Raw genomic sequence first — 26,133 nt, 5'->3', positions numbered from 1 at the left:
GTTATCGAAGCCATAAAGCCCTTTGTTGACAAGCTGAATGAAACAGATCAAAGGGTGAGCTTAATTGAGAGCGAAGTGAAAACCATTAAGGAAGTAGCGGGGGGGGGCAGAGAAGTCTGCTCGGGAAAATGCGTCACTTGCGAGGGCAACGAATAAAGAGTTAAAGCTGGTGGAGAACCAGCTGATCGGGCTACAAGTGGAACGAACACAGACAATTTTGCGCCTCCAGAACGTGAAAGAGGAGGAAAATGAGGATTTAAGGGATCTGGCCTCGGAACTATTGGCGACACCCGCGAGGGCAACTAAAGAAGAGGTAAAAAGCGCCATTTTGGAAGTCCGTTGGACTTCTTCAAAATATGCAACGAAGCGTCAGCTGCCTCACGAGATCATCATCGATTTTTCATCTAAGAGGATCCGAGACACTATCCTATACAACTCATACAATGCGGATCTGGACTTTCTGGGTAATAAAGTTAAGATACTGAAGGACGTTCCATTCTTAGTTCAGAAAAGGAGATTTAAGTATAAAAGGTTTGCAGCTCTTCTGAAGGAACGTGGAATAAAGTATAAATGGCTATTTCCGGAAGGTATCTGGTTTAGTTATAAAGATCAAGCTTACAAGATAACATCAGAAGATCAACTAAGGGATTTTGAGGACAAAAACCAAGAATTTCAGCAAGACACCAAGCAAGAAGAAAAGGATTTGAAGTCTGAAGGGGGGGGGAGGGAACGAGCACTGCGGTTGCAGCTGCTCAGAGAGAACTGCGTCCGAGGCCCAGGGGGGGGAGGAAGATTTAATTTGGATTGTAATCTGTATTTTGCAAGGTCAACCACTCCATCAATATCTTACAAAGTTTTAATTTCTTAATAATGGCAGTATGAAGGGAAATCATTATTTGTAGTGTAGTGTTGTTATATGTTGCTGTTTTTTTCTTTCCTTCCCCTGCCCCCCTTCTTTCCCTCTGTATTGTTAGTTAATGTAGGTAATAAAATTTTTTTAAAAAATTTCAAAAAAAAAATTCTGTTCCTGACAAAGGATTCAGGTGACCCACCTGAACTGTGCACATGATACAATCAAGACAGGAAAGTGACCACATGTACTTAATTCTGAAAACATTCCATTCACACAATCAAGTCAGTAGTTGGTGAATCCATGCAAAATAGATTTTCAGGTTAAAGACCCAGACCACAGCAAAGGGGCCGAACATCACCAAACCAAACCTGGTGTTAAACCTACAACTTCAGCATGGCTTTCTGAGCATGAGTTGCCACATAGCTTCAATAAAATCAGCAGCACCTTAGTCTGCCTTTCCTCCCTTGTACTTTGCTCTTTAAAGCTTAAATGTGCCTTCGCAGAGATCATGCTTCATCCTGGGGCTTCCTTAAGAGGTCAATGTATGTTACTCAGCATGAATGTCTTGTTCTGTTCCTCATATTGCTCCTATTTCCATTCCAAATAATCATGAACAAAGTGTCTTGAAGTATTTTTAACCAAGAAGAAAAAGGGGGGGGCGGGACAGGACAAGAGCCTATTGTAGGATAGCAGATGAAAGTTTCATGCAAGTGTAAAAGGAAGGTCCACATCACAGCAATGCAACAGTGGAAGGAAAAACAAATCTCAAGAAAGGTTGCCAAATGAAATGGGATGGTTTTCCATCTTTAGAAAGGAGCTCTTATACAGAGGCCCAGGGCTTTTTTTCTGGGAAAAGAGGTGGTGGAACTCAGTGGGTTGCCCTTGGAGAAAATGGTCACATGGCTGGTGGCCCCGCCCCCTGATCTCCAGACAGAGGGGAGTTTAGATTGTCCTCTGCACTGCTTGGAGGGCAATCTGAACTCCCCTCTGTCTGGAGATCAGGGGGCGGGGCCACCGGCCATGTGACCATTTTCAAGAGGTTCCAGAACTCCGTTCCACCGCGTTCCAGCTGAAAAAAAGCCCTGCAGAGGCCTACTTGTTGCCCATCAGTAGCAAGTACAGTACTGACAGTTTGAAAAAGAGAAAGTCCAAGAGTTGTGATCATCCTTAGAGATATTTTAGAAATACTACCAAGAATTTGGATATGATAGTCCTGGGATTCACTCTCACCTGTTTAGAATTGGGGTAGCAACATGTCACATAGAACCTGAAAGCTGTTTTACAATTTTAGCCTAATCTGTAGATCTGCTCATTATCATGTGACAAGGGTGTTGGTGTTAATTCTTTTCCATGTGTGATGTTTTTGAAACTATGATTCAAATATCTATAGATCTTGTTCCCCTCAGGGTATGCTCTCTGTGATTAAGTGTATGGGAAAGACTGGATGCAAGTGGGTTTAATATTGTGCATTCTTTACTGAGCATCGCACCTACTGAAGTGTAGGGAAACTTCTTTCCCACTGTTCCCAGACTTAAGGTGGTACATATCTGCAAGGCTTTTTTTCTGGGAAAAGAGGTGGTGGAACTCAGTGGGTTGCCCTCGGAGGAAATGGTCACATGGCTGGTGGCCCCGCCCTCTGATCTCCAGACAGAGGGGAGTTTAGATCTAAACTCCCCTCTGTTTGGAGATCAGGGGGCGGGGCCACCAGCCATGTGACCATTTTTAAGAGGTTCCAGAACTCTGTTCCACCACATTCCAGCTGAAAAAAAGCCCTGCATATCTGTAATTAATGTTTATAAATAACTTATTTTATTGTAAAACACTTCATGCAGTAAGGAAAAGTGGCATAGAAATATTAGTTCAGTTTTATTTGTTGCGATCCTCAATTAGCCATACACTACAAACAAGTCAACAATACATAAAAAGTAATACATAAAAGAATAATACATTCTATAAGGAATTTGTATCGTTAATAATAAAGAAATCGTTAAAATTTTAGATCAACTGCTTCCTTGTTGAGCATGCCAAGGTGAAAAATGTTGCCACTTTAAGGGTGGTTTTGTCAAAACAATCAAGAAGAGAGTTTAAAAAGTTATCAGATCTACCCATATATTTGGACAGGATTGGGGCAATATATATTTTCCAAATGTGGTACAGAAATATAGTAAGTAAGTAAATTAGAAAGAAGGATGGCAATATGAATCCAAAAAAGGGTTAAAGTTACACAAAACCACTGAAAAAGGAAGTGGAAAAGGAAGACCATGATCTACCAAGAGGAGAAGGACAGAGAACAAAACAATAGAACCCTGGAAACATCTAAACAATCACATCAGAGACATCCACAGGGAACTGATACACATGGAACACAAGCCAGGATGTAAGAAGATCAACATTTAAAGTGACTATAGGCTCTTTCACATGGAGGTTTTCCTGTACTGTGGGTGCCAAACTGCAGTGGTGTTTCTCTGATATTGTTATCCATTTGCTGTTTTTCTTGTCATTTCTCTGTGTTTTCTTAAACCATCTTTGGTCCAATTCTGAGGAAGCACACAAGAATTATGAGGAAATCACGGAAAGATAACAAATAGAGAATGGTGCTGTGAGGACATGTGGAGAAAAAACCCTGCAGTTTGTCATCCAAGCTGCAAGAAAACCTCGGTCTGAAAGTTCTCCAAGTCGCTTGCAACAGTATGAACGGAACTTAGAGCCATGTGATATGCTTAGACCAGGAGGCTGTTCATTGCAAACTCATGGTTCTTGCAGGCACAGAGAGAAAGAGGTGAACAGCAGGTCCAAAGAGGGCTCTGCTATAGAGAGAAATAGATGCAGAACATCCACAGTGCATTTTCTAAGGATAAGTTTAGTCTGTGCTATCAACCAACTAAGCTATACAAACCAGGCTCCTGCCAAGTTCTGTCCATCAAAGTTACCGCTCCTCCTGTATGAAACATCTGCCTCCAATTTCCTGTTTTGATTTGCTTACCAGTACAAGCACAGTATTTTTAATTAGAAGTTTTAATTGTGCAAATTTGTTCAGAGCTGCAAGATATATTAAACCAACTTGCCAACATGTACATTTGGAATTAATATTCAGTACCTACAAAGCAAGACAGTCAACTAGAAAAGGGAAGGACAACTTGCAGATTTGACCTATTGAAAAGCAGACTGTCTGTTGCTAAAAGCCTATGTACTACTGAGCTCATTGCAACATTATTCAGACTAAACATTTCCATATGAGTGAAATTTGTGAGCTCTGATAGAACGTAAGTGTTAATATACACCAATGAAATCACAGCCCACCACCTGAGCTCTTAGCTGTAAGAAAACCACCTCACTCTGTCAGGTCAGTGGCCCATTTGGTCCAGAATCCCAAACAGTGGTAAAGACCTCTGAATTCTGCTATCCTTAACAATATGGTTAGGCACAAATCAGCTCATGCAACAAAAGCAGAACTACGCTGAATTTTCTTGCCCTTGTACTAAAGTCTCAAACAGAGTTACACTCTTTGACTTCAGTTGACTTAGAAGAGTACAACTCTGTTAGGATTGCACTGAACAGAAGCAAAGTTCAGATGTACCCAGTTCCCAAAGAAGTTATAGGAAGCTGATTATGCAGCACCTTAGAAGAGCAGTTGACATCTTGACGATTACAAGCATCACATTAAATTGACTGTAGAGTTAAGTACATTTCACATCACAGAAAGCCTAGGTTTTGCTTGGCCCCTCAAGACCATTGACACTTCAGTTAAAAACATTTACAAAAGCTTCCTGGCTGTAAAATTATTTGCTCTAAAATGGATCTCAAACAGATTCAGTTCTTTAAAGTCATAAACGAGCCAGTACATACCGAGTCTCCTGCCATATCCTTGCATATTAGGATACTTTCTCAGTGTTTTGTGATTCAAAATTCTGTTAAATTTTCAGCTTTTAAATAAGATGCACTGGAAAACCATCATCTGTAATAGGTTGTTGGTTGCTTGCTTGCAAAATAGGCCTAACGGTTAAACAAATTATTCCACTAATGCTAAAAAGGACTGCAGAGGTAGAGGGTTTCAAAAGGCGTACTTCATCCAATAACTCTGCAATCTGGTTATAACTCCCTTTTTTGGACTTTTAAAGAAAGTATTTATGATGTGGCACCACGGTATTCTAGACACATAAGGTAAGATTCCAGCCTCAGCAAGAATTTCAGGCTGATTCATGTGGGCAGACTTCCAAATTCTAGAAAAGAACACAGGCAAATTGCTGCCTTCGTCATCTTCCCAGAACATTAGGGTCTATGGTCTATCCAGCTCAATATCTTGCCTCCAATAATCTGGTCTAAATACTTTAAGCCAAGCAACCATACAACAGTCCAAGTTACTAACAGCATACTGCTATCCACCACACCCACTTTTAGGGACACCATGAGCATAATATAGAGCTATCATAGGGACTCTGCCCAAGGTCACCTTTTTGGTTTCGTTAAGGAAATTGCAAAATAAACAGAGCATGGTAAAACCTCTTTCTCCAGAGCTGGTCATTCCTCTATCACTTGAGTAGTTGCTTCTTGCAGTTTTGGAATGTTAAGCCCGAATCCAAGCACTCATCCTTGCCTCTATCATTTCCTAATAAGATGCAGAAGGATAGTTTAACAGGCACCTTCAAAACTGAAGTAAACATCTTTGCCTGTCTCTGCCAGTTTCTCAGGTCTTTCTAACACCCAAATCCCCAGTCCTCAGCTGTTATGTAATTAAGGTTGCCAGGTGTCCCACTATGGTGGGAGATCTGCCACCAGCAATCCCCATTGCCCACCACCACTCTGTCAACCAGCTGGAGACAAATAAGCTTTAAAAATCACCATCATTGTGAAACAATTACATCACTCCTGGGGGAACTTGGAGGTGATGTTGTGCACCTCACACACACCAGGACTCCTGGCAATTTCCAGCCACTGAATGGCAACCTGTGATCCACAGTGCTCATATGTTTTATATGTGAAAGAGTGTTGTGTAGTGGTTACAGTGTTGGACTAGGATCTGGGAGATAGGGTTGCCAGGCTGCCTGTTATGGAAGGCAACCTTCTGCTGACAGCCCCTGACTCCTGCTGAAATGAACAGTGGGAGCAAAACTGGAGAGGAGAACAGCATTGCACAATACTGCAATGCTTCTACCATAGGGATAGATGAAATGTCTAGAGCATCACATGACGAGGTGACATCACTTCCTGTTGCTCACTGAGAAATGATGTTATGGCATCATGTGATACTACTGGGAGAGTCAAGTTCGAATCCCCACTCTGTCATGGAAGCTTGAGGTGTGACCATGGCCAATTCACATACTCACAACCTAAGCAACTCACAGGCTTGTCGTGAGAATTCCCCACTGAGGAGAAAAGGAGATATAAATGAAGTAATATAAATAGATAAATGTAAAATCTATGTAAGCCAACAAAATACTTCCATGGGAATGACAGTCTCAATATGATACTTTCCACACCAGGCACGGGCAAACATCCATTCAAACTATTACATTATTTCTGCCTTCCCACAGTTCCTCTTGTCTAGTTCTTTTTCTGAATCCAACCATTATAACCCTCAGCAGTAAATTCCACTGTTTTTTCACACTATAAATATGAACTCTTACATAAGTTGTGGGAACACACTTGCTTTACATTAGTTCTTCCTTTACGCACATCCTCCACTGGAAGATACCTTGGACATGCAAATACAAGGGGGGAGGGAAGATGCAACAACTACTAGGAAGGCATAAAAGAAGGGCAGGTGGAAGTCAGTCCCCACGACAAAAACATCTGAGTGCCCTTCTGAAAGGAGCCTTTCCAAGGACTGTCACAAAACTCAGCGAGGAACTACAGGGCTGGTGTAGCACAAGTAGTTGCAAAAATTGAAAAAATGCTAGGGCATGCATGTGTGTGCCTCATTGTACCCTGGCCACTAGCTCCTGCAGGAAGACATAAAACTGTTCAGAAACTGTTCAGTTTCTCCTGGCCACAGGCCTCCAGGCCTCTTTTGCCTTCTGGCTAAACAGGCTCTCTGGTAAGCTAGTCCACACAGTGAAAGAGCAGCAAGGAATGTATATAGTGGTACTAGAACCACTGGGTGCCAAGAGGCTCCCTTGGCTTTCTTTCTGGGCATGCCCTACAAGAGGTCTTACTTAACGGAAAACTTATAAAAAACTATTTCACATGTTATGGAGTACACAGGTTGGGGCTGGAGTCTCACGCTGTAACACTCAGATGTGAGTTGCAGGTTCTCAATTCCCTGTACGCAGTCTGATTCGGATTCAGGCCATGGCATGTGTGAAGAAGGCACTTCAGCCTTTCCTCTAGGCTATTTTTGCGAACCTGAAACTGACCCAGGAAGCATAATGGACCATTTCATGTCAGGAAAACAGCACAGAGAGAAAGGCCAAAGCCCTTCTCCACACATGCTGTGATCTTGATCCAAACTGGACAATGCATATGTGAGAAGTGAGGAGAATCCACAACTCATGTCTGACAGTTACACAAGGTGGAGACCCTAGAAGTTCCCTGTGCTTCCATGACGTGCAGGCTCAGTCAATGGCATGTGGTGTTGTGTATAACCATCTCCACTCCTGTTTGATCTCTGTCTAATCCTATCCTTCTCTCCCCTTCTAAGAAAGCTTGAGGGAAAACTGCTATTTCTATATTTTTATTTAAATCATTTCTATGCTGCCTTTCCACCCAGATTACATTCCCCAAGGCAGTAAAAATCAAAAACCTTAAAACAAGCTTTAGAAACACATCGTACAAAAACAATAAAAAACAACAAACAAACCACATGCGCAGTTAAAATGCATACTCAAGAAGGGTCAGTGAGGGAACACTAGACAAAATAAACTTGCTACACTTGCTGGTGGAAGACAAAGACAGAGGGACTCAAGCAGATCCCTCCAGGGAGAGAATTCTTATCATTTTGATGCCTCATCATGCCTCAGATGACAAGGGAATCCAAAGAAGGGCCCCTGAAGATGACCCCTGTGGTTGGATAGGTTCACAACAAGTAGGCAGTCCTTAAGGCATGTGGGCCCCAAGCCACACAGGGCTTTAAAGATCAAAACCCACACACTGGATTGGGCCTGGAAGCTAATTGGGAGCCAATGTAGATGGGCCAAGACTGGAGTGATATGATCCCAATGATGCACTCCAGTCAGCATTCTAATCAGACAGCACTTCTTCCATGTGCCATTCTTTGATAGCCTTATAGTAAGTTAGCTATGTGAGGGCTGGAGCTCAGTAGAAGAGCATCTGCTTTGCATACAGATCTCAGGTTCAATTCCCAGCATATCCAGTTAAAAGGATCAGGCAGCAGGTGATGTGGAAAACCTCTACCCAAGACTCTGGAGAGCTGGTGAAGACTCAGTAGACAATGCTGACCTTGATGAACAATGGTCTGAGTCAGTATAAGGCAGCTTCATGTGTGTTCAAATGCAGCATAATGTCATAACTATTGGAGCACTCCTCCTGCCAAGCACTACTAGTATGTTGAGATGACCAGAGGTGATGACAACTTGCAATAAGTCATCTTTTCATCTATCTAGGACATCTGAATCATCTTTTTCTGGGCCTCACATCATGCTCAAAGTTCAGCTAACAAACTAATTTTAGATCAAAGGCTTTCAAAAAGCAAACTATGTTTCTTCTTATGGAGAAAGAGTTGTCACTTCAAGGAACACCTATTGTTTTCTCAAAGGCTTGGGAATGCAATTCCCAATAGCAGCAACATAAATTCTGTCTAAGCACCTTTAACTTTTATTTGGGCGTCAGGGGGATTAAAATGTAGCCTACCCAACTGTCTTATTGTGTAACTATGTTCACATCTGGCGAGGAAATGGGATTTACCATAATCAGCTGCAGATGTTTGGATGGGAGTACAAAAGGCTGGGAATAATCACCATGTCTGCACTACACGGGTGATCTGAGTTCATGCTCTCTCATTCACGCGCCATCCTGCCACGACCTCCTTAACAAAATTTCCTCTAGCAACAACTGTTGGATCTTACAGGAAGAGAATCAAACCATTACTCATTTAGCTTGGTTCTATTCCATTTGGAATATTCAGGTTCAAGTTGGGGGAGAAAATTATTTCAAGAGAATTGATTTCTAGTATGATATGTTTCAAATAAGATGTCAATAACAACATATTCAAAAGATCACGGAAATTCAAAATGAAAACTAGCTTTCCATTAAAAAAAAAACTTTAACTTTACTCAGAATTATGGGTTGCAAAGGATATGAAGATATTGGTTGCATTCAGATATCACTGTAAACTATGGTTTGTTCCATCTACTGTCTGTTGTATAAACCCAAGAAAGTAACAAACCAGAGGGATTAAGCACAAACAAGATTTGTGTAACAGCTTCTCTGGATTCCCACTCTTCATTTTTTAAAAAGGAAGTATCTAGCAGAGATATAAGGGGAAAGATATATCTCCGCAACTAAAGGGACTAAACAAATTACTTTAAAAAAATGAAAACTAGGAATCCACAAAACCTGTAATGATTTTTTTAAAAGTCAAAAAGTCCCAGTGGCCTGGGGAGGGGGGGAATGGCCATTTCTTGGGAGCTGGGGCCAGGAAACTGAAGGTAAACTTGCCATGTGGAAGCCCTGTTACTACTGCACTGTATTGGCAGCTTCACCAGCAACAGGAAAACCACACGATCCTGTTCCCACGTGAAAACCACCCCAGTGGGGTTTATTTCTGAGTAAACATGAATAGGATCTTGCTGCAATATTTATGTATAAGATGGCAGCTGTATACATACCAACTATGCTGAAGTATATACATTTAATACATTAGTAAGGTATGCTAAGACCAGGCACTGGAGGTCAAACCCAACTTCTTAGTGACCTTGGAACACTAGAGAGGTGTGGACTCAGCAGGGTCAAACTAGTGAGCTACCGCCAAGTACTTTCCTCCAATACCACCCCGTCCCCCATCAATAGAATCCAAGACAGTCTGCAAAAGAAGTACCTCCCTTCCTGGCAGGATGCAAGGCTGGCTGCAGAGGGAGGAACTTCTGCAGCCCACCTTGGACTTCAGGCAGCCGCAGCACTGCAGAAACAGGTGCAAGACACATCTGCTGCCTCCTCCCACATTGATACTGCTTGGGGGGGGGGGCAAGCTGCCATCTGGAGGTGATATTGCCCTGACTTCAAGGCTGCTGTAAGAATGACTGACAAGGTTCATCTGGCATTTAATAATATATAAATGCCAGTTTTAACTAGTAGTATTACCATTCTTTTTCAAGAGGAAGTATTTGGATATCTAAAGTGAAACCTCTGACTTGACTGCATGATCCACTGTTGGACGTGAAGCCCCATGTTATCAGGGCTTGGGCATAGGGGGTGACGGGGTACATTTTCCTGGGGTTCATGGGGTCTAAGCGCCTTACCATGGAATGGTCTATTTATGTATTTTCAGAAACAGATAAGAATATTTAATGTTGCGACTCATGAGATGTAATATATAGGAGGGATTTTGTGTGAAAGCAGGGCATGTGTTGCTCGTAGATCCCAAGGAGGCTGCAGAAACCCTGAACCAGTGCCTGGAGGCACTTTTGAAGTGGACGCAGAATAATAAACTGAAGCTTAGTCCTGCCAAGACAGAAGTGTTATTGGTGAATGGAAGGTCTGACCCAGGATTTAAGATGTCATCTGTTCTGGATGGGGTTGCACTCCTTTTGAAGAACAGGTCGGCAGCTTGGGGGTGCTTCTACATGCAGGCCTAATGCTGGTTAAGCAAGTGGCAGCTGCAGCTAGGAGCGCGTTTTACCAGCTTTGACTGGTTAGCCAGTTGCAGCCTTTCCTGCACAGCAAAGATATGGCCCCTGTGGTGTATAGCCTGGTAACGTCTACATTAGATTACTGCAATCTGCTCTATGTGGGGCTGCTCTTGAAAAGTGCCCGTAAGCTTCAATAGTACCGAAAGCTGCAGCCAGGATGTTGCCTGGAGTAGGTTGTAGGGACCATATCACTCCAGTCTTGGAACATCTATGCTGGCTCCCAATTTGTTTCTGAGCCTAATTCAAGGTGCTGGTGTTGACCTTTAAATTCTATACAGCTTGGGACCAGAAGCATACCTGAAGGACTGCCTATTCCTATACAAACCTGCCCAACAGCTAAGGGAATCTTTGACAACTCTGTTTTGGGTACTCCTGCCTTCTGAGATTAGTTGGGCAGTAACCTGAGCGAGGGCCTTCTTAGCCATGGCACCAGAACTAGGGACCTCTTTCCCCCAGACTTTACCTGCCCCCTCTGTCACTATCTTCCTCCAGCAGGTAAAAACTTTGTTTTGTCTGGCATTCCCTCAATGATTCCTCCTTCCAGCTGTATGTTTTAATTACTGTTTTATTTGCTTTTGTATGTATTTTAGTTCTATTTTTTTTAAAAAAAATTGTTTTTATAATTATTTGTTTAACTGCTAGCTGTCTCAGTGGCCCTGATTGGACAGAAAGGTGGCATACAAAATTCGTAAATAAAAATGAAAACTTTGTTACAAGTTTGTAATGGGCCCAGAAGAATGATGTGTGAGTCCTTAATGCTCTCATGCTTTATAATGGCTATGACTGTGGAGGCTGCCTCTCCAACCTTCATTATACTACCCATTTGTAGGCTAGCCAGGGTATGCACTTGCCCTGCAGCCGATACTGCTTGGTCCAATAGACATTTATCTGGTTAAATCTGAAGAGATCCTGGGTATTTAAAGAAAACCAACAACTGCCAATCTAGCAAAAAAAATGGAGAGGAGATTTTTAAAAAACACACATGAAAGAGAAATAAAAAGATTAAAAGCCTACTCAGGATCAGGAGCAGTATTCTGAAGTTCTGTGCCCTCTGACCTGCTAGCCTCCACCCTACAATCTGGGCAGCAGCAGGGGCAGGACCACACTGATGCCCTCTTTCCAGGGCCATTTTAACTTCCCAACTGCTAGTAAAGTGTATGAGATTCACGCTCTCTTTGTGTCACTTGCAAGCATCACCTTCTTCATTTAGTTGGATTTTGGGGGGGGGGGACCAATTTATTTATTCATTTACTTATTTATGTCATTTATAGTCCACCTTTCTCACTGAGATTTAAGGTGGATTACATTGTATGAGATTAGTACAGTCAATATTTCAATAAACAATACCATAGGGTATACAAATGCAAATTTGCAAAGACGTAACATCAGCAAAAATCCAATACACAGTTGAAGAAATGCTGAAAACATAGAACTACCCAGTAGGATCATACTTAAAGCAACAGACAGGACATAGTAGCACGTAGTAGTGAAGCCTATGGTCCCTCTCTCTTTAGTGAAACATCTCTTTGAGATCACTTCCCTACAGTATAGGCCTCCTATCTGAGTAAAAAGCCCTCTTGAATAATTCAGTTTTGCATCGTTTGCAGAAAGCCAGAAGTGGGGTCTCTCCGTCCTGACCTCTTCAGGCAGGCTATTCCACAGGGTGGGGGCCACCACAGACAATGCATGTATACAAGCAGCTGTTGATTTTGCCCGTTCAGGGTAGCACCTGCAGGAGACCCTATTCAGATAGGGTGACCCTATTCAGCTGCCATGGAGGAACATAGGGAGACAGGCGGTCCCATAGATGTGCCAGGCCAAGGCCATGAAGAGCTTTTTATGTGATAGACAATACCTTGAATTGAACCCGGCAACTGATAGGTAGCTAATGGAGTGACTGTAGAATGGGAGTAATATTCAAGCTTCTGCTCACTCCTGATAATAACAGAGCTGCGGCGTTCTGCACCTACCGGAGTCTCCTAGTTGATTTAGATGGGAGACCTATGTAGAGTGTATTACAATAGCAAAGTCTTGATATTACCATAGCACAGATCCAGATGGCCAGATCGGCCATGCTGAGGTAGGAGGCCATCTTCCAGGCTAGAGTGAGGTTGCAGAAGCATTTTTTGCAGCTGCCTTAACTTGCTTTTATAGTGTCTATACCGGCAAACAGTAAAATGATATGCATAACAATTAATTTGTTTCACTGACTTTTAAATTTGCCCTCTAGGGAGGCTTTAGCCACATAATAATGCTTTCCGGATCACTGCTAGGAGGAAAAAGGGCATGGACAGAACAGAATGGGCTTAGAAAGGTGTAACTCTGCTTAGGATGGTTCTGTAAAGTATTTTGTCTGCTGTGCATTCACATTTCATTCTAAAAAATAATATTTATGCTTCGCCCCTTTTGTTAATATCCCTCAGTCTCAATGCCAGCAACCTTCTCTCACTCTGCAAGCTAAGATGAGAGGTATAATTTAATGGGACTGGCTGTAATGGGTTTCAAACCATGAACTCCTGAACTTCCCATCAGATGCATGTTCTCTAGAGTACAGAAACAGCTCCATCCTCATCTATTTATTTAATCAGTCATTCTGCTTTGGAGTGACTGACAACAAATGATGCAACATACTAACACAATAAAACCTCAAACTAAAAACTTTGTATGCATGTATATGATGTAGAAGAGAAAGAATTGGGCTTTTTTCTACCTGCTCTCCAGAGATTTTTGAGGTGTTCTTGCAGCTGCTGGGGAAGGAATAGGAAAAGGGCAAATTCTCCAACAGGATCAGGGGCTAGTTTCTCAATTATACAATCAAGGGCTCTAGATAGCTTCTATGTCAATATAGCACTCATTGTAATAACTCAGAGCCTCTCTCAGAGTCTCTCTACACATCTTACACAGGGAGGCTCAAATGAAAGATCTTATACTTGTTCTCCCATTGTGGATACACATGCATTGCTAGGGAGGCAGAGCACACTTGAATATAAGACCACACAGAAAGTAAGTCACTTGAGCGTCCCTGTGTAAGATGTCTCGTGTAGAGAAACTTTCATAAAGGGGCGCCAAGCATATCATTACATTTAGAAGCAGAAGGAGCTCAGTTGGACTGCAGCTCAGTGGTACATCCCGTGCTTGGCATGTAGAAGGTCCCTGGTTCAACCTCCAGCATTTCCCGTTAAATGATTTCAGGTAGTCGGTGTTAGGAAAGACCTTTATTTGCAATACACCCTGGAGCCAACACTGAGATATAGAGGTCAGCTTCATACATTCCAAATATTATACTCCTAAATCTGCCCATCTAATTCATGCCCATCTAAATTAGATCTGTGTTTTTAAATGTTAAGCTTGAAAAAGTCCACAACTCAGGTTTGTCCTTAATATATCTGTAACATGCATTAATGTGGCCCATTCCCTCAAGTCTTTCGAAGTTGTTTGCAATTGAAAAATAACATATTATACTGGCCAAGGCCTCTGGGTTCACCTTCCTGATTTCAGAATCCAGAAGGATTTTGAATATTAGTTCCCAGGCCTGTTGCGATGTTGTTTAAAAGGTTCCCTTTAGGACAAGAACAAAGAGCTCAGATATTGATTAGTCCCATAGGAAGAACTATTTACCCACATGGGACGAGCTGTTCTTGTCTATAATATTTGAAAGCAATTCTATTTGTAATATCATAGACTGTTTGATTGCATCTATAATTACTGTTAGGACACATGGCTCATTGTGTTAGGTACACAGGCTATCACTAGCAGGTGCAATTCCCAAGTACTGTTTACTATGAGAAACCAGCTTTCAATAATTACCATGGTGAGGATGACAGGTAATCTGAAGACCGGAAAGAATATGGGGGGAAATCAGTAAAAAGATTTCTTCCAAAACGCTCCAGTACTTTGCATGTTTCTGGACAATGGTTTCACAGTTGACTGCATCCAAAAGCAATACAGATGGACTTCCGAGAATGTCAGCAGATTCAAAAGTGCTTACATGTGCCACAAAGGACTACAGAAGAGTCATACTCCAAAGTAAGGGTTAAGATGTTGGGAATGGCCCAGGATAACCTGATCTCTTGAAAGCTAATTAGTACTTGAATGGGAGACCACCAAGAAGTCCAGGGTCACTACGCAGAGACAGGCAATGTCAAACCACTTCTCAATATCTCTTACCCTGAAAACCGCAGCAGGGGTTGCCATAAGTCAACTGCAACTTGATGGCACTTTATACACACAGGTAAGAAGAGAATAAGCATGTGTTTTAAAGTGCTGTGAACTGATTTGATAATTTGAGGGTCAAAAAGCACAAAAATATATCTAATGAACCAATGAATAAAGTAAGTGAAACTAACAAAAGGCCTATATGTCTGATGCTCTACAGTCTATGCCAGGCCTTGACAAATTTTCTTTGGCTCTAGGAGGCAACCCAAAAATTTAGGAGCCAGGCATACTTAGGGAGTGTTGTATTTATTGACTAGTGAGTGCCACTACAAAACCTAGTAACAACCTCTTCACATGACGTTATCAAAGCAACAACAAAACTATTTCAGCATATAAATAAGGGGTAACCTTGGTGGTTATCACCACAACAAGAGGCAAATCCTAGTTTAACTTCTGTTTGACTCCTCATAATTCCATTATTGCTTCAAAAAGCTCCATTTAATTGAAGCCAGTATAGAAAGCAACCAGTTAAGAAATGAATTCATCTACCACCATTCAATGGTATAAAGTTGTCATTCAAGCAACGGCATGAACATACATTTTTTGTGTTGGACAACAATTTTTTAAAAATTTCTGATGTGAAATGAAAAAATAAGCTTTGGGATGGATCCAGCCAACCTTTTAGCTTAATTTCTGACAATTCCCCTCAATTCCCTCTCCACTTGACCTTTGTCATTCAGGTCCCATGTTCCTAATCATAACTTTTTTGGTGGTCAAAGGGAGGGAATCTTCCTCCCTTTTTCACCAGTGGAAAAAACTGGTTGGATCTAATCCTTCGACTGAAAATTTCTGAGAGACACTGCATTGTTGAAAACATTAGGAGCCGCAATGAAACTTCTAGATGCCATGGCGCCAAGGTTTGTCAAGCCCTGACATATGCCGTGTGGCCACTCTGGACCTAGATGACTATGGAGGAGTCAATGAATACTGCTGACAGAGCATGGTAAAATATTGCAGCAGGACAGCAAACACTGAAATGCAGGTTCTAATTCTGCCACAGCTTTTGGACAGCGATCTTAGGAAGCATGACTCACTCACACACAATCAGAGCTTGCTTCTCATTTCCCTTGTATTGGCATACAGTAGGATTTTCTGGTGGCCTTTAATCTGAAGACTCTTACTACAAAACAAAATAGCTTCATGTAACACCACACGCACAATTCTGTTCTTTTATGTTGACCAGGAAACCATTATTTGCTCTAAGTAGCATTTGTTCATATGTCTTATCCACTCAGAAAATGCCTTGCACAGACAAGCCAGCCATCTTTCCAACTGCACCTTCTGTCTGAAGAGCTCAAGGCATTGAAAGGTGTGTGCTTCAAAAGAAGTTTTTCTTTATAGTTCTTTGAACTTCCTCTGAACACTTCGTTTTAACTGGTTTGCTTTCAGCTAGCTTAGGCTACTCGACTGTTTTGCATCCAAAAGTTTCTGGGACATTCCACTGCTCAGTAAGTGCTTGTAAACTCTCTGAAAATGCATTGCCTAAAATCCTAAATGAAAACAACCACATCAAGTTTTACAAAGTAACATGACACTGCTGGTTCCTTTAAGACCCTGGCCAAGGTTTCCATTACATTTCATCTCCATTATGGAACATTCCTCAAACATATTAAGATGCAAGTAACTGTCCGTTCCTTCCTCATAAAAGGTGAATGGCTTTTAAATAGTTCCAGCTGCACTCCCTGAGAGTAATGCAAAGAACTATACTTTGCATTGTGTTCAGGTGTTTTCAGACTATGGAAACACATTCACTCTGCTCATGACATTTTGTGGGTTTATCTATCTGAAAATCTTAGGGAAAATGCAAGCTGAATTTGAGCATTTTCATTTTTCTCTCCACATCGGTCTGGTTCAAAATGAGACAATAGGTGATACATGATCATTTTGATAACCACCAGAAAGCCTCAGCTGCTTTATTCCAACTTGAAAAGGAACATTTGCTATCACGAAAGAAAAACTCATTCTTACTTATCACAGCCTTCAGTCTGTTTGGTTTCTTGCTAGGGACTTGATACAAAGATCTTAACTATTTTCTGGGTTGTCTAACCTGGAAGCAAACGATAAACACCTGCATGGTCTGTATAGCATCCAGGCAGACACAAGTAATTAGAGAAATATTTTGCCAAACACATAACATGTTGCTTTTCTGCTGTGTTCTGTGCTACGGGAAATTCTGTGCCGTCTAGAACATCATCAATGACACATGGAGGGGGATATTGACTCTACTGCACATTAGATGACGAAGACTCTGAAGTTAGTTTATAAAGAGTAAACATTATCCCCAAAGTGGATTCATAAACATGCTGGAGAGGACCTAAGAGCAAATGCACACAATACACAATTTACTTTATATCTCATTTTGTCAAGAGTGACAACACACACTGCTATACTTGGTTGCCTTTGCAAAGCAACATCCAACAGCAGGGTGAGGTCTGCATCTACTGCCACCCTCCCAGTCCAGTCTGCTTTAGGTTCCCTATGCAAATGTTACTATATGATTCCTGGGCAGCATCTGTGTCACTGGTTTGCACCCCCGGAGACTTCTATGTAGCGGCAGCATCATCACACCTGCACCGGATAAGGCCAAAGCACTGCCCTCCACCCCTTCCGATGGCTGCTAATTGGTTCCAAAGGCTCCCAACACAGCTGCTGATCCATGACAGTGGTCAAGGATAGGAGTATGCACAACTCCTACATTAACCACTGCTGCACCCAGTTCTACGAGGCGTATGACAGGTGGAAATGTGTGAAATAAACGGATCCAATATATTCCTTAAAGAACTTGCAAGCCAAGCACAATATGTGGAATATTTGTTTTAAACAATGACGCCTATTTGTATGTATGTGCGTGCGCGCAAGTATGCATGCATGTACATACAAGAGAGCTCTAGAAGATGGAGGGGCATAATGCTGGTTTGTTGGCCTGTTTCTCCACCTCTGGTGCTTCCGTCAGATTCAAAACCCACAATGGGATCTCAGTGTTGGGGATGAAGGCAAGGGCTCAGTCTGTTTTGGCCAAAGGAGAGAGACACAAAATAACTAGCATGATGGGTGAAAATCTCTCGACTATCTCAGATTAATCCTAAAATCCAGTGACACCAGATGGAAAGGCTAAATAACTAAGTCTCCTGTGCCTGCATCTCTTGAAGATAACTCCAGCTGACAATGGCATAACATCACCATGAGATTAGCACAATATAACACATGCATAACTGGAAAGTTGGTACGGCTATGTCACATGGGCTAGAATTAGGCAACCTCATGGCATCTCAGGGGAGGTCTTGCCTGGGTCCCTCCCAGGCCACAGTTCCACTTCCAATGGTGGGTTACTGTCACAACAGAAAAAGAAGTGCTCCCATTGTTCTCAGTGGGAGGATAAATTACTGATCCTTTGCCTCCGCCATCCTGTCTACGTAGCTTCAAACAATTCACTGGATTCCTCTGCAAACTCTACAACCAATCATCATCACCTATAGGAATCTATAACATGAATGCAAGAACGTGCCTTATATTGAATCAAACTGTTAGTAAGTCCAGGTAATTATTGTCTACTTTGACAGGCAGTGACCCTCAAGGGTCTCAGGTGGAAGTCTTTCTTATCAGCTACTACTGATTGTTTTAGCTGATGATGCCAGGGATTGAACTTGGGGCTTCCTGCATGCAAAGCAGTGAGCTATGGTCCACCTCTGCCAGGACAGATGATAGGATTACAGCTCTCTGACCTCCCACAAATTGGAATGTTTATGATGATGGGAACTCTGGAGAAAGGCCGTTTGTATACACAGCTAAGGCTGGAAATACTGGAAGAGCATATTCCTAACTCCTGTCTTCTCTGAATCCTTACAAGCACTCCATCTCAGAGTACCCAACAAGAACCACTACTCCATTTCTCCAGCTAGGAATGCAAGGACAATGTATTGCCTGCAAGTGTCCCAAGCAATGTGTGATAGATGCAGAGGAGTTAGCCGTGTTAGTCTGTGGTATCAAAATCAAAAAGAGTCCAGTAGCACCTTTAAGACCAACCAATTTTATTGTAGCATAAGCTTTCGAGAATCAAGTTCTCTTAGTCAGATGCATGGTACAGAAACATGGTACAGTTTCTGTACCATGCATCTGACAAAGAGAACTTGATTCTCGAAAGCTTATGCTACAATAAAATTGGTTAGTCTTAAAAGCAATGTGTGAGTGAGTAATTGCTGCAGAGGTCTTTCCTCTTTTGTTTAAGTGTGTTTATTATGTTTTGTCTTACTGACTCTTACTTCCTCAGCAGTTATTTCCAATGCCTTCCATACAAGATGCACTGGGTGAGTATGCTCAGTCCAGAAAAAGAGTCACCCCTTGGAGATATGCCTACATAACATTGCTCTGGGTTTCTCAAGAACAAGTCATGTCAGACTAACCTTATCTCGTTTTTCTGAGAAAGTTACTAACTTGCTGGATCAGGGGAATGTTGTAGACATAGTTTATCTCAATTTCAGTAAGGCTTTTGATAAGGTTACATAATATCCTTGTTGACAAATTGGTAAAATGTGGTTTGGATCCTATTACTATTAGGAGGATCTGTAACTGGTTGATAGATCACTCCCAAAGAGTGCTAGTTAATGGTTCCTCATCCTCTTGGAGAAGTGACAAGTGGAGTTCCTCAGAGATCAGTCCTGGGACCTGTACTGTCCAGTATTTTTATAAATGATTTGGATGAAGGAATAGAGGGAATGCTTATTAAATCTGCAATGATACTAAATTGGGAGGGGTGGCAAATATGGTTAAAGACAGAGTAAGGATACAGGATGATCTTGACAGGCTGGAAAACTGGGCTAAAACAAATAAAATGAATTTCAACAGAGATAAATGCAAAGTTCTGCATTTAGGAAGGAAAATTCAAATGCATGGGGGAGACTTGTCTTGACAGTAGTATGTGTGAAAAGAATCTAAGGGTCTTAGTAGACCATACACTGAACATGAGTCAGCAGTGTGATATGGTAGCTAAAAAGGCAAATGTAGTTTTGGGCTGTATCAACAGAAGCATGGTGTCCAGATCACAAGAAGTGATGGTATTCCTCTACACTGCTCTGGTTAGACCTCACCTAGAGTATTGTGTTCAGTTAAATTGTAGACAAGCTGGAACGTGTCCAGAGGAGGGCAACAAAGATGGTGAGGGGTCTGGAGACCAAGTCCTATGAGGAAAGGTTGAAGGAACTTGGAATGTTTAGCCTGAAGAGGAGACGACTGAGAGGTGATGTGATAACCATCTTCAAGTATGTGAAGGGTTGTCATACAGAGGATGGTGCAGAGTTGTTTTCCGTTGCCCCAGAAGGTCGGACAAGAACCAATGGCTTGAAATTAAATCAAGAGTTTTCAGCTAAACATTAGGAAGATCTTCCTGACAGAGAAATCCCTCAGTGGAACAGGCTTCCTCAGGAGGTGGTGGGCTCTCCTTCTTTGGAGGTTTTTAAGTAGAGGCTAGATGGCCATCTGACAGCAATGCTGATTCTGTGAATCTGGGCAGATCATGAGGGGGAGGGCAGAAGGGGTTGCATCAGTGCTTAGTTCTCGTGGCCTTCTTTCATGCCCGTGGTAATGCCGATTGCCACCTTGGGATCAGGTAGCCAGTTTGGCTAGGGATCCTGATGGTGTTTTGCCATCTTCTGGGCATGGAGCAGGGGTCACTAGGGCAGTCAGGGGGAGGGTAGTTGTGAATTTCCTGCATTGTGCAGGGGGTTGGACTAGATGACCCTAGAGATCCCTTCCATCCCTATGATTCTAAACCTTCATGTGCTGATAAGCCCCCATTAAGTGCTGGTGAGTCCTAACCTTGATAGCCCAGGTGAGCCTGATCTCATCAGATCTCAGAAGCTAAGCAGGGATGGCCTTGGTTAGTAGTTGGACGGGATACCTCCAACGAAGACCAGGCTGCAGAGGCAGGCAATGGCAAATCACCTCTGTTAGTGTCTTGCCATGAAAACCCCACCAGGGGTAGCCATAAGTCAGCTATGACTTGAGGGCACTCTCCACCACCAAGTGCTGGTGAAAGCAATAGTAAGCATAGCTCCTTTTCTGGGTATGCACCAGGCACTGTAATCTAACCACTGCTCTGTTGGCCAGACATTCATGACAACTTTTGTCTTGCAGGATTACAGCCAGATCACATGGAGCAGGAGAAACAGAAATTGCAAACAGTTTCACTGCAACTTCATACAGAGTATGATCATAATGATTACATAAAATCTCTCAGCTAAGCCCACATGCTGTGTTTAGTACGTTTTTTTATCCTACTCTTTCTCCAGGGAATTCAGGGCAACACGCATGACTCTCCTTCCCCATTTTATCTGTCTTGTCTGTTGCAGCTTCTGAGTATTACTCATTCCCCTGCCTGTCTCTCTATTGGCCCTTTCGAACAGGGCAGAGGAAAAGATGGACTCACAGAGCCAATCCCAAGTGATACCTATAAGCCAATCCAACTGCTCCAATGATCTGTGTACATTAGTTGCTCCCCAAAAGTTTCTTGTTCTAGCAGGGAACCATCTCACATCCTTGCAAGCAGCTCAACAGACAGTTGTTTGTTTGGCAATGTTGTATGAAAGGCATATAGGGAGAGACCTATCTGGTCTGTTATATGCCACTGCAGCTTTCAAAGGCACAGGGCCTTGCTAGAACAAGAGAGTCAGCAACCCCGTTCTGACTTGGTTCCAACAGTCAATCCCTCAACCTTTTGAATAAACATTTGGATCATTCCCTACATAGCTGTGTCTCTGTGTTGATGGGGTTTGGTACATAGAGGGCTGGATCCCACAATCTGCAGATGCAAGGACTATGAATCCTTTCCCTCCCCTCAGCAGTCATTTCCAATCCTGGGAAAGTTTATTCCCTGGAGTTGCAGGACCTGCAGTAGTCTAATAGCTACAGAGATCAGGAAAATATAGTGGGGGAGTAAAGGTAGAAAAATCACCTTCTCCTTCCATTAGGGGAGCCAAGGCCAGTGTCAGTACATGGCAAGCTGGTTCAGCTGCCAGGGCCCATGGCTTCTGGTGGGGCCCACTGCTACTGGTTCCCTACTCGTGCATCTTGTCCGGTACCTGCAGTCACACACTTCCACTGCCTGCTTGTGAGTGCTTTGTCACTTCTGCTCCCGGCTGCATATGCTGCCTAGTGCTGCTGGAGAAGGTTATATGAATGGTGCACTAAGCATCAGCATTTTTGGTGGCCATGGCAGTGGCACTCCTAGCTGTACCCAGCACCATTGGGGAAAGGGCATGCAGGTAGTGTGCGAAGCTGTGACTGAAGCTGGTGGAAGAACTTGTGAGAAGGAAAAGGAAGAATGCACAGGCAAGTAGGGGCACATGGGTGGGAAGGCAAGAAAGGGAGCCTAGTGGTAGGCATGCAGAATCCCTGAGCAGTCTCTGCCCAGGGCCCTCCAAAACCTGGAACCGGGCCTGAGTGGTGCAGTGCTGACAGAAAAAAGAAACAATTACATCTCCTTCCATAAGACTAGACTTCCAGGAATCATTTCTATAGTTTTTCATATCCTTCTTACTCACACCCCTCTGTTTTCCTGTGGCTGTAGTAGGACAGAGGACCAGCACACCCCCTCTGCTCAGCACAGCAATTTCTTCTCACAGTGCCTTCTTCATGGCAGTCAGGTAGGACTACTGCCACCTAACTGCCCCCACCTTTGGAGAGGGCTCCCAGAGAGACTGTGTGAAAGGGTTTATCCTTAGGAGGCATTCAGGCGGCATGGAAGGCCCCATTATTCAAAGGGCTTTTCTTTGGAGTGTTCAAATTGGTTGGCTGGAGTGATTCAAAACCAGTCTGAGGTAATCTGAAACAAAATAGTCTGGAGTTGGGCTTGTATGTTGTTTAGTACACTCAGGGATAATTTTGTGGTGGTATTCAGTAGCACTTTTGTTGGGGACTCTCTTGAGGGGGGAGTTAGTACAACCTTATCAAAAATCCACCAAGCAGTAGGGACTGTGACGTGATTCTTGGAGTCTATACTGTAGGGTTTATCAGCTTTTATATTTGCATTTGCTGTACAACTTGTTTTTTATTGTGTCTGTTTTATTACCACAAGCTGCTCTGAGCTTGGATGAAGAGGGTTTCACACCTTGAAACTTTTGACGCCACATGGCTCTTTTGATTGTGTAACCCATCTATCAACAGTAATGTGTTCCTCAAATACACGAACTGGTACTGATCAGAGCATGACTTTCCTGAATGCTCCAAACCTGAGTATTTTCCCTTTTGTCACTCTAAGAAGAAAGGCTGCAGAGGTAGCAAACGGGGGAAAGTGCATTCCCTTCTCCTTCCTCTCCTTCAAGTTAAACGCTGCTAGGAGAAATAACTGTTTTTGCTTGAGTGGAATATGAACCATTACAGATGATGGTTTGGGGGGGGGATCCCATCATGCCAGCCATAATACTACCCCCTGCTTTTCCTGTCTTGAAGGGAAGTAGAAATCCACAAGCAGGCTACCACACAACAAAGAGGTTTTCATCAGTGGTCCCTGTCTGTGTGGCTTCTGCAGACAATCACATCATGTCATAATTCCCTGAAGAGCACAGGACATTATGAGGTATTCCAAGCATAAGATAACATAAGACTTTGTGAAATCAAAAAGAGTCCAGTAGCACCTTTAAGACTAACCAATTTTATTTTAGCATAAGCTTTCGAGAATCAAGTTCTCTTCGTCAGATGCCTGTATCAGGCATCTGACGAAGAGAACTTGATTCTCGAAAGCTTATGCTAAAATAAAATTGGTTAGTCTTAAAGGTGCTACTGGACTCTTTTTGATTTTGCTACCACAGACTAACACGGCTAACTTCTCTGCATCTATAAGACTTTGTGGTAGCACAACTTTGGTGCTGCTTGCAGAGATACTGTAACCAGCACGACATAACTCTGGCGTAACCAAGACTCAGGAAGTACCCTTTCAACAGAAAAGCTATTAAAGGTTTGATTTAATAAGAGCTAACTTATATTAGTCAGCAACAACTGCCACATCATATTCAGACCCCTGCTGTGAATATCCTATATACCCCAGAGCCCTGCATATCCGGAACCACAGATGAACAAATTCTCACGCTCACAGCTTCTTAAGTCATACTTATTCTTTGACAGAACCTCTGCCTCACAACAGTGCTTTCCAAAAGAAAAACAGCTCTGCCAGCTTGCAATGACACCAAGAAACTCTCTACCAACAGTATAGCAGAATCTATATTAGGAACTTCACAAAAAGGTGAAAAGCTTTCAAGTTTACCAGAGTTCAGGCTGAATATTAAATTTTCAAAAGAGGGTTGGGGAGATAAAATGCTATTGTTGGGTATGATGGATGGCCCAAGTCTGTAATAGTTTTTACATAACGCGGAACAGGTATGACTTACAGTGCAATCCTAGAAGAACTACTGAAAATCCTACTCAGGTCTATTCAATGGGGCTTACTCTCAGGAAAACATTCTTAGGATTGCATTATTAGATTAACAGTGAAATCCTAAACAGATTTACTCCAGTCTAAGCCCATGGATTTCAGTGGGGTTAGACTGGTGTAACTCTTCTTAGGATTTCACTATAAATTGCACAGGACACAAAAGAGATCTCAGATTACACCAAAGGCTACAAAAGGGACGAAAAGCCACATTCGCTACCCTCATTTCAATGATACAAAAGTCAGCTTTTTTCTTCCAATAATACAAAAGTCACTTATTTTCTTCTCTCTCCAACACAGGTATTTTACACAGAGTTAAAATAAAAAAGATAATCCTTACATTAGCAAAACCAGAAATTAATCTTAGGTGGTACACAGACAAGGATTCAATGGAAGTCAAATTGGGTAGTTTTAACCAAGCGGTCAGAGGGCATGTATTTCCCATAGACAATATCTCATTACTATCTTCCTCCACTCACCTACCCCTGGCCAGCTAAATGCGGTATTCTCCAAAGGAGACAGAAATTGCAGGTAGTTACATTAGATCACTAGAAAAAATCCAAAGGCAACTGTAAAGCAATACCTTTATTAGAGCCATCAGAAACATCACAAAATAGTAGACAAGCCTTGGTTGCTTTTCATATACACCACTTGGAGCCACTCACATGCACACACCTGCTCTTTCTCAGCTGCATTGATAAGAACCAAGAGTGCTATGGGAACTTTCACACAGAAGTGCCTCTGAGCCTCACTCACAATCTTTGAGTGACCTTTAATAGTTGTCATTTTGTACATGCTAGCCAATGTGAATTTTATAAAATGCCAGCATCTAGCCTCTTGTGTAAAATACCCCAAGACACCACTTGGTTTTTCTTATTCAGACTAGATTACACACATATTCAGCACTAACTGCATCCCAGCAGCCTCACTCCATTCAAGGTAATAGCAACAGAGCCAGAGAGATCCCTCTGTGAGCTGCCACTTTATATGTCCCCAAGCCCTCAAGATTTGATTGGTCTCTGCCCTCCAAAGCCAAAGGACCCCATTCTTTAACTAACACACACACACACACACACACACACACACACCTCTTTGATCCATTTTCATTGGCCTCTTTGTACACAGTCCAAACTTGGAGCTGAAGTTCATGCCAGTTTCCCAGAATGGAAGGAATGCTGGAAATTGCAAGCAGTAGAGACCCAAAATAAATCTTCTTAATAATGAACTCATCATCTCGAAAGCAACACACACACCGGGGGAGGGGGGAGGTCATCCCAATAGAAATGCCTCTGCAGCCTGCGCCCCTTGCAGATGCCTTCGGAAAGCTGTGAAGGGACTCCAAATGAGTACACTCTTGAATGGCAAACCTGAACGTCTGATGAATATTCATGAACTCCTCCAACTTTTGTCTGTGAGCAGGCTGACATCCCAACCACTCTGAGGCCCCCCGAGCCCCCCTCCACCCCCGCGCGTTTCTTCCTTTGGGTGGGGGGAGGGAGTGTGTCTGGATTTGCAGCGTGAAGTCGGAGAGCCTGTTTGCCGCGCTTACCCTCCGGCAGGTCCATCAGTGCCCGTGCCCACTCCCGCTCCCCTCTCTTCTCGGCCGGCTCTGAGAAGGGCACATGCGGCCGGGCTATTTAACGGTCCTGGAAGGAGGGCGGGGTTAGCTCTGCTGCCTGACTGAGAGGGAACCTCGAAGCCGGCTGTGCTGCGCGCGCTCTGCGAAGGCGCCCGGCGGGCTCCAGGCTGCGCCGACCGCCCCCCTCCGGGCCTGGGCCTCAGTTGCCAGAATGAGGCCCCCCGCGTTCATTTGGGGCAGCCTCAATCAAAGACGTGCGTTGTGC

General features: G+C 43.0%; 1 protein-coding gene across 1 annotated transcript in view; it reads right to left on the bottom strand.

The window, feature by feature from the left end:
- Positions 1-25,885, bottom strand: part of ENTPD1 (ectonucleoside triphosphate diphosphohydrolase 1) — a 60,478-nt gene extending 34,593 nt beyond the window's left edge. The window contains exon 1 of the mRNA XM_054984155.1: positions 25,839-25,885. The gene's annotated coding sequence lies outside the window, so the exon portion shown is untranslated. The remainder of the gene's footprint in view (positions 1-25,838) is intronic.
- Positions 25,886-26,133: the final 248 nt, after the last annotated feature.

The sequence above is a fragment of the Eublepharis macularius genome, chromosome 6, assembly GCF_028583425.1.
Source record: "Eublepharis macularius isolate TG4126 chromosome 6, MPM_Emac_v1.0, whole genome shotgun sequence".
NCBI lineage: Eukaryota > Metazoa > Chordata > Lepidosauria > Squamata > Eublepharidae > Eublepharis > Eublepharis macularius.
This window is presented reverse-complemented; position numbering and strand designations above follow the sequence as displayed.